Source organism: Biomphalaria glabrata, chromosome 5 (assembly GCF_947242115.1).
Source record: "Biomphalaria glabrata chromosome 5, xgBioGlab47.1, whole genome shotgun sequence".
Lineage (NCBI taxonomy): Eukaryota > Metazoa > Mollusca > Gastropoda > Planorbidae > Biomphalaria > Biomphalaria glabrata.
The window spans coordinates 43,411,248-43,421,298 of record NC_074715.1 but is presented as its reverse complement, the minus strand read 5'-3'; the positions used below and the strand labels follow the sequence as shown (position 1 = coordinate 43,421,298).

General features: G+C 36.7%; 1 non-coding gene across 1 annotated transcript; it reads left to right on the top strand.

Annotated features, from left to right (window-relative positions):
- Positions 1-9,015: 9,015 nt before the first annotated feature.
- Positions 9,016-9,089, top strand: Trnan-guu (transfer RNA asparagine (anticodon GUU)). The gene has a single exon. It is a non-coding gene; the product is annotated as a tRNA-Asn (tRNA).
- Positions 9,090-10,051: the final 962 nt, after the last annotated feature.

Below are 10,051 nucleotides of genomic sequence, written 5' to 3'. Positions count from 1 at the left end.
GAACAAACTCAAGTGCAATATTTGTACGAACAGCATGGTTCTTATGAAAATAAAGTGTTTTTTTTTTGTTGTTTGTCATTATTATATGTATCCCGAGTCTAATGTTTAACTCTTTGTTGTGTATCTGTGTGTGTGTGTGTGTTGAAGGTTTTATTCTTTAAGATTTCTTGATTTCAGTTTATGATAATGACTGATAAAACCTGGATGTGTTGTTGTAGTTTGTTTTTCTTACGTACGCCTAGTAGCAGTCGTAACTTATGCTGTGGTACACCAGACAGAGCCCACACCACTAATAGTCCCGCATACCACCAAAGTAGTGCGCATTTATTCCCTTCATCTCCAAGACAGGTTACGCCCTGGGGTGTAATATCGCACTTTACAACTGGAAGACTCTTCACGCGGGCTGCTCTCCAGCGAGCGCCCTGCAATCTCCTGACCATATCTAAGAACCAACTGCTACGGCGCTGCCCCTGTTGTTCTTAAACGGCCTGTGGCGACCCCGTAGTTTCCTCCCTTGGGGGAGAAGACGGGACGTAACTCTAGCCTCAAAGTGAACTACGGGTCTTCCTTTTAAGACGGAAGTCAAGATTCTTCTTCAAACATCGTCTGCGGCGCGCCGGTTCGCCTTTTTTTTTCTTCAAGAAAGGAAGGCAGGTCTCATCTGTGTGAGTACGTGGGTCTGGCTCCTTACTCCTTGTAAGCTTGGTGGGAATCAACTCAACTGTCATGTACAACAGGCTTAAGTGATAGTCTATAGACCACAAAGCCAAACACCACTTGGAGAAAGAAGGGAGAGCAACTCTTAGCAGACTATTTTGAGAACTAGGAGATCAAAGGGAAACAACTACATTAATAAGACTATACAACGGTAAAGCTGTAGAAAACCATAACGTGGGAGACACACATACGAAATGTTTTTCAAACTATCTAAAGGTTAAATGTTTCCTTACTTCCTCTTTCTTCGTGGTGTCTAGTCATGATGACCCTCCTCAGACTCCACATTAATCTCTTCACTTTCTAATGGTATGTTTGATTGGGCAAGAAATAGGTCCCAATGATCCATTTAGGACTTTTGAATGTTCATAGCCTACAAACTTTATAATAATATTAATAATAATAATAATAACATTCCTAGGAACATCTTCGTTGCCTGTCAGAGGGCGGTACTGCTGCAGACCTGCCACATCACCAGAAAATTCCTCAGTGGAAACTGTTAAAGGGACTACGATGAATTTTGTTTCTCTTTAGCGAAACTCGACCCTGGCAGCGCCAGAGAATGACTACTCGTTCATTTCTAACATAATAATAATAATATAAAAATAATAATAATCATTATTATCCTTGAGGTGAATTTGTTTTACAATTATGCATTACAAAAACAACAATACATGATTAGTCAGTTTAGAGAAAACATTTGTCCAATAGCCCAGCTTCTATTTAATATGAGCACATTACATGCTAAATTCACAAGTTCGTTATATATTGTTCAACGATTTGACTGCCAAGGGAACAAAAGAGTTTTGTGTCTAGTTGTACTTGTGATCGGCGTCTTCTTTGTGATGGGTAACATGCTACGATCATGAAAAAGATGTATGCAGTCTAACATAATACTTAGTAGCCGGGGGGGGGGGGGATTCAACCCACCCCCCGAAATGAAATACAAAAATCCCCCGCCCACCCAGCGAAAACAAATCCTGACTTCCCCATGTCTATACTACTATAGTACCCTAAAGGAATGTATTTAACAATGGATGCATCTCACGCATCACTGTGACAATATTGTGGTGACATTCATGTTTTGGATCATTTATAGATTTAATGTCCAATGGACAGCTTCATGTAATGATTATATCAACTGCCCAACGGCCAGTTACAAGTCACATGACAGCAACTGCCCAAGGGACAGATACCTTAAAATAGAGGGCTTTTTTTTTTTTTGTATTTATCGTGAACTACATACGACGTTGTGAGGTGACAAGATAATCAAAGCTCGTTGATAGAATTCTCTTGATTTAATAAAAGGGATTTAAAATCATACCATTATAAAGACCAGAGAATACTTTCATCTATGACCTGGTAGAAAAAAATATTTATAAAATCACATAACCAATGTACATGGTGTTATTTAACAAATATTCAGATGTTGTTTTTAAAAACAAAATGTACAGTAAACTTAAAAGATAAATGTTTACTGGCCTATTTCAATAGTACAACGACTTTGGTTCATCTCGAAGAACACTTTTTTTTCATGTACCTGTGGAGGAGACCTATTAATATGTCCTTTTTGCTTTATTGTACACCGTCATTACGATTAGTAGCACATACTATGGACGACGTTTTGTTTAAGTATTGTCGTGTTCAATTAATAAACTGAACGAGTCTATTTCAAAAGACCAAGAGAAGATTTTGGACATGCTTTTTGTACGCTAAATAAACATGTTAATTTCCAAAAGCGCTTTTAGATCTTGAAATCCAAACGTGACTGACACTGATAAATAAGTTTCTTATCCAAACACTGGGTGACGGTTTAAAAAGTTGATTTTCCCCCCTTTCTCTTTACACTATGGTAACACCGCATACTTCCTTTTCATTGTGGAATCGAGTTTAAAAACAGTAATCTATTCTTTGATAATTATTCCAATTTTACTTCTGGTTCACATTATTAAATAAAATAAATAACTTAAAAAAAAAAAAAAAAACAAAGACGAGAAAGCTATGTGTAGAAACGTGGAGGTAAGATAAGGTAACACGGGTAAAAATAAAATGAAAAGAAGATCATAAGGAGAGATTTCTCAACACATAGATGAACTAAACAATGTCAAGGACGCTGTTCGATGAACCACTGTTTCCAAATACAAAAAAATTACTTTGTGTTACAAGCGAAAGAACTTCGACATTGCTAAAAAATGATTTGATGTTTTAAAATTAATAGTTTCTATATTCTGTGCACCAGAAACATCAATAGAAATAGCTGTTTACAGCTATCACACGCACATGCATATCTCAATAAATAAATAAAAAAATTCAACGTATTCTGTGTGCTGCAACCACATTTATATCAGTGGTCATGTGTGCTTGTGTGACTGTGTACGTGTCTGACAGTGCACCTGTTTGCATCTTAGACATGGCTTAAAAAAAAAACCCTGCTTCCTTCAAATGTTCTTGTATCGATTGAAATCCAAATTTCGTTGAAAGAAATGGTTGACAAATATTCAACTTGAGAAGATCTTAGGATGGGGGTGGGGGTGGGGGGGGAGAAGGTCCAATGTCTTAGAGCCAAACTGTTGAAATGTGAGCCAGTCAGAGGAAAACAAACAGAGGTCCACGCGCACTCGATTACGCCTTTGTTTTACACTGCCCCCCAAAAAAAATTTCAAGGTGAATTGTGTATCCTGTTTATTTTTAAAATATATTTTTAGTTTCGCTAATTGTCAACGTTGCCTTAGAGCTACAAGACAAGCCTTGGTGTGTGTTAGCGTTATTGTATGTGTGTGTGTGAGTTAGCGCGAGTGAGTGTGTAATAGCGTGAGTGTGTGTGTGTGATAGCGTGAGCGTGTGTACCCTTTGTACACTTGTATTACATCCCCAAGTATTACCCTACTGCTTGTAAAACTAAAAGTCATATTGACAATTAATGAACAAAGCTGACGTAATATAATAAAGCATCAAGTTCTGACAGACCACGCCCACATTGCGTAGACCACGCCTTTTCACTTATCATAATTATCGCAATGGCAAAAAGTCTAAAAATCTAGTCTTCCATTTTTTTTGTGTTTTCTTCATACACTCCCCTCCTCCCTTACCCTCCCGAGACTTTTTCTTCTCCCCTTAAAAACTGACCTTTTTTTATCCCCCCTTCTTTGTTTCTGCGTCATTAAAACCAGTAAGACGGACGGTCGGTCTGTGTCCCCGGGGCCCGAAGGCGAGGGACGTATAGAGATTCATTAATATACGATGAGACGGCTGGTCGTCAAGGCTATCTCCATTACCCAAGACTCGGGCATCTCTCTGGCGGTAGATCAGGGGCTACCAGGGAATAGAAAGACCACGACTGGCTTGTGTCTGTGTGTATATGTCTGTGTACCAGTGTATCCACGTGTACTCTAGAGTCTAGTTATACGTATTGTATTCACCGGGCTATGGTCAGTCTAGTAGGTGGTCCAAGTGGATTTGGTATGGACATACATTTTTTAGACTTTGGGGTTGAAGATTTCCGGAAGTGGGTGTCAGAGACGTACATTCGTATTTTTCATGAGAAACTTTTGACCACAAAAGCTCATTGAAATACTAATCTTAACTGAACGTAGAAGTCTGATAAAAACCTATTTCACAGTATTTACGTACAGACAAGTATAACAACTCTAAAACTTTACCAGCATCTGTACAATGTTTGACTTTAAACATGAAAGTAAACAATGTAAAATTCTTTCTCCCACAGAACATAATCTTCTCTCATTGCTGGTGTACTGTGGATATACTTTATGGTGTAGTCAGATTAAAGGTTTGCTGTTGTTGTTGTTTTTAATGGAAAGCGCTTTCTATTTTTTTTTACTTGAAATAGGATTAGATATTAGATCTGTTTGGAAACAGGGAAAAGTACATCAGATAATAGATTAATTAGAAGTCACAGATCCTTAAGTTGGAAATAATTAGAAACTTCAAAGTACATTTCTGTCTCAAAGCAATTTCAACCTCACAAGAACTGGGCATTTTGAAAATAGATCTACTAGATAAGAACTGAGTATTTTGAAAGTAGATCTACTAGATAAGAACTGAGTATTTTGAAAATAGATCTACTAGATAAGAACTGAGTATTTTGAAAATAGATCTACTAGATAAGAACTGAGTATTTTGAAAGTAGATCTACTAGATAAGAACTGAGTATTTTGAAAGTAGATCTACTAGATAAGAACTGAGTATTTTGAAAGTAGATCTACTAGATAAGAACTGAGTATTTTGAAAATAGATCTACTAGATAAGAACTGAGTATTTTGAAAGTAGATCTACTAGATAAGAACTGAGTATTTTGAAAATAGATCTACTAGATAAGAACTGAGTATTTTGAAAATAGATCTACTAGATAAGAACTGAGTATTTTGAAAATAGATCTACTAGATAAGAACTGAGTATTTTGAAAATAGATCTACTTGATAAGAACTGGGCATTTTGAAAGTAGATCTACTTGATAAGAACTGGGCATTTTAAAAGTAGATCTACTTGATAAGAACTGGGCATTTTGAAAGTAGTTAGACTTAATAGTCTCAAGTCTATAAGTCTACTTTAAAAAAAAACGCATGTATGTGATATCAAAAGAGACATGATCCGAAATACACATACCCTAACATATACTAACAATTTTCGCTATAGTCAAAGTCTGCAGAGGCCGCCTTCCAATCTGTGTTGCCCCATAAACTTCCTTTGTCTCAACGCTTTTTCCGAGGGTACAATGCGGCCAGCTCAGTGACCAAATGTCTTTACTTTCGGATAAACCTGTCCGGTCGAGTTGGGACTTCAATTATAAAATCTTGAATTTGACTTTTCATCATTCGCCAGAATTTAAACACAAGACCTTCGCTTCCGAAACTGATTTAATTGTCACCATGTTCCTTGTACGGTGTTCAACTTGGCCAACTCTGAAAAGGATAGTTGGTTTATGAAATGATATCTACTGACCATAGGCACATGTCTGATTCGGCTCCTGAAATCATCTTTAACCTCAAGAACCGCAAACCACCAGACCAGATAACGTTACCCATTGTTGAACAAGTCGGTGAGTAGTCAGTCATGCGCGTGTCAGTCATCTACCATTACTCCCATGCCTCGTTAGATCATGCTTTTCCAAACTTAGATGATTACAGCTGGTGTATCCGGTTTCCCACGCTACATGATCTCCTAAGGTTTTGAGTTTCTGAACTTTTACTTTCTGTTTCTCTAGCGCACTCACTCACAAACATCAACGGAGATATCAGACACGCACTGACTCACCTCTGTTCATTATACAAGTTGCGCAACAGTTGCCTAGGGGCTCTTGTGTTCAAAAGTAAGGAGAGGACATTGAAACAAACACAAAAACTAGTTCGTGTTATTGAACTGCAAACAGACAAAGACAGCAACCAATCCATTTTGAAAACATGTTAAATGATAGTTTCACTTTAAAAAAAACAATGTTTTATAATATGTGCATGCCATATTAAATGTATGGAGTATAGGAGATAATGTCTGTAATAGCAAGAACGTTAATAGTATTTTTATATGATCTCATATTTCCATATCATACGTCAATATGGTGTATATTTCAGATTTGGATATAACATTAATTTGAAGAGATCTTATTGGTCTAAATATGACATGAAGACATAAGCATGGGAGTGCTTTATTTAGACAATTAAAATCGAGGGAGAGCTATCTAGTACAGATGACCATTTAAAACAGTTCTTTCATAGGTTCAACACGTTCTTGACACCTTCTTTTTTTTTTTGATGCAGTACAATCACAATTAATCCCCCCCCCCCCTCCCCATCCAAATGTTAAAATTTATTTTGGAAGACTAGCAGTAAATAAAGAAGAAAAATATACAATTCCTACTTTTGGCTTAAAATTTCTTAGGGGATGTGCATGTAAACAAACAAATTTTTTTTTTTTTTAATTTATAAGGGGAAGAAAAAAAATCAATGCCATATCTCTCAATACTGCAATGTTTAACTCACTTTTGTCATTTATAAAACAAAATTAATTAATTAAAAATTAATAACCATTGATTGATAAACTAATTGGTTAATTTGTTGATTTTCCTGTACTGTGATTGACTATGAATGATTGAGCAAAATTTCAAGTTAATCCGAGAATGGGAAGTGGGATAATAAAATGTACACAAAATGTGTACCAGACAGACAGACCGACAGAGTGAGTGTATAGAACATAAGCTTTGTAAAACGTTGGTTGGAAATTGGTCTTACACGCAAGTAAAAAAAAAAGTGGAATAAATTATTTCAAACTAAAATTCACCACTATCATAGCTCACTTGACGTCTTGCTAATTAAGCTTTTGAAGTGAATGTCTCGGGTTCGATCCCCATTAAGGTAATTTTTTTTTGTTCTTTATTAGTCAATACCAAATAAAATATGAATGTTTAATTTACAATAATATTTAAACATAATGTAAACAATTGACGTTTTCAATGGTTATATTACTTCTTTATCTTTAAAGTAAAAACTGAACCTGGACCTAGTGCGCGAGACAAGAGACTAGACATTTTTGTTGTCTGTGTTACGACCTTCAGTAGTACTACAACAGTGAGTTCATATTTAAATCAGAAAAAAAATATTATTACATTAATAATAGAATATCGACATTATAGGCTATTGTAATAAATATTGTTATAAACCTGGTGGTGGCACAGAGAGGGGTAGTGGTGTGTGTGTAGTCAGCCGACGCAATTCGCCCCAGGCCAGCGCTAGACGAGCGGTCAACCGTGACGAGCTACGACGGTCAACCGAGTCGAGTATCAACAGGACGGTACGGGAAGGATCGCCGTCGTGAACAGAGCTCATGAGCGTCACGAGAGTTGTAGTCATCTGACCACCTAGAAACGTCGAGCGGCGTTCTGTCCGGTTCGAGAAGGCCAGTAGGGACCCTATATAAAGAGCGGAGGTGTCGCAGTCACGGTCGGTTGAAAAAAGGGGCTCAATACAGCAAGGTTCACGACAGAAGGTTCAGAAAGGAGGTTTACGACAGAAGGTCCACTACAGTCCGGTCGACTACAGCACAGTTCAGCGGTGTGGTTCTGTACGGAGCATTACGACGGTTCAGTGCGGAGTACTATCAAGTACAGTTGAGACGAACGGCGTCTTGATCTTGGTCTGTGATCGAGTCCGACACAACGAGCCTAGTGTGTGAAGTCAGTCCTGAACTGTTGAACCCAGTGCAAGCCCGGAACGAGACGGAGAGGCCAGTGCAAGAGTCGATACGGCGGAACGGCTATTAACAAGAGAGATATTTGTACAGTGTACGTGTTGCCAATTGTACAGTATTGGCTGTTACTTATTCAACTATTAAAGTGTTACGTTACTTTGGAGCCCTGAGTTGTCAAGTTCTTTAAGTTGGTGGTGTATGGTGCAGTTTGCAGAGAGCCTGGATAGTGAGATTCGTAACAATATCGTATATGTATATTTTTAATGATATAAATTGTCATGGCATCTATTTGCCTACCTACCAGGGGCGCTAGGGGCGGACTGGCTATATGGGATTTCGGGCCAATGCCCGGCGGGACGACACCCAATGAGTGGGTGGGGTCGCCGGTGAATAGGCCCTTTTAAATAACAGTAAGTCCGTAAACGATAATATTTCCTTTCAATGCTTTCATTATGAGTGCTGTTGATAAAGTTGCGATTCTACGGTATATTTTAAGACTATCGACATACTATCGACACGTGACGTAAACCGATGCACGATTCCAATTCCTGATGTTTTATCAATCTTTACTTATTAAGAAAGATACGACTGTTTACCCATGGAATGACTAGCAAGATGTGGGCAGATAATAAATAATGCCTGGGCCAAAGTCGTCAAACAGTCGCCTGCTAGTTACGCAACCATCAGCCTACTTATCTATCTATCTATGTATCTATGTATCTATGTATCTATGTATCTATCTATCTATCTATCTATCTATCTATCTATCTATCTATCTATCTATCTATTTATGCTTATATATCAATCTGACAGTCAGTCAGTCTGTCTGTCTGTCTCTAGTCTAGATATCTCTATCTTTGTACACAAATGACCTTCCCATGTCTAACCATCTGTGAAAGTTTGTAAATGGAAACATAAATTCCATACTAAAAACTTCTGCAATATTCTGGTGTGCTGTGTTATGTTTTCGAATATTCTAATTTTTTTTATTGAGCTTTCCATGTCAGTTATCGCCTCCAGGCATTAAAAAAAACCTAACCTTTTAAAGAAGTGAAAGCTTCTTTGTGCTTAAAACAAAACCATTATCTTTCGTCGAATACATGTGTCTCTGTGGCGCAATCGGTTAGCGCGTTCGGCTGTTAACCGAAAGGTTGGTGGTTCGAGCCCACCCAGGGACGAATTTTTTTTATCCACTTTATTCACAACTTTTCATTTTATAATTTAAAAAATTGCTATTGTAATTTTTTTCGATCAAACTTTAAAACTTTTCATTACGATGATTTTTTAAACTGAACGTCAAAATCTAAAATTTTGTTTTGAATTTAAATTTGTATACCTCATGTTTCTTTTGATGGTATAAGGTATATAGTCTCTATTAGTAGTTGACCAATCCACAAATACATATACAAGAAAGAAAGTTTATTAGTTGACAATTAACAAATACACATACAAGAAAGAAAGTTTATTATAGTCATATAGTAATTGATTCTAATGTATGTTTTTATCGAGTATAGACAGCAAGACATTGGCATCAAACGCATGTTGTTGTATTTTTCAATTGTTCAAAGTTGTACAGGGAAAAAAAAAGAATATTTGTTAACTTTTTTTAAAAAATATTTATTTAAAAAAAAATGCTAACACAATTATAATAATAACAATAGATAATGGAACAGAACAATCAATGATAATTGAAACTTAAATGGTATTTAAACATTTTAACGTCTTACAGTTCCTTCTCCCTTTTCCTTAAAGGGTTTTCCTCTACATATATAGACATACGTAATAAGCCTTTTTAAATGTAATGATATATTTCAGCAGCTTGTTATAAGTCTCTCACAATAAGCCAGCCTTCCACACTAGACTATTGGGTAGCTTAGTGGATACTTTTCACCATATATAATGGTTTAAATTGTTGCACCTTATCGAATCAAACTTTATTCATTGATTTATTTATGGTTTTCATTTTGTAATTTAAACTTGACAGACTTATGCTCTGATATTAAAGTTCCTCTGTGGCAATGTGTTACGTGTTTTTGAATACAAGTAGACGCAAATGTATGACATAAGTTCTATTTGATGCTCTGACCACGTTGGTCAGTCCTATAATAGCTTCTAAGTAGTCTCAGTAGCTAACCATTGA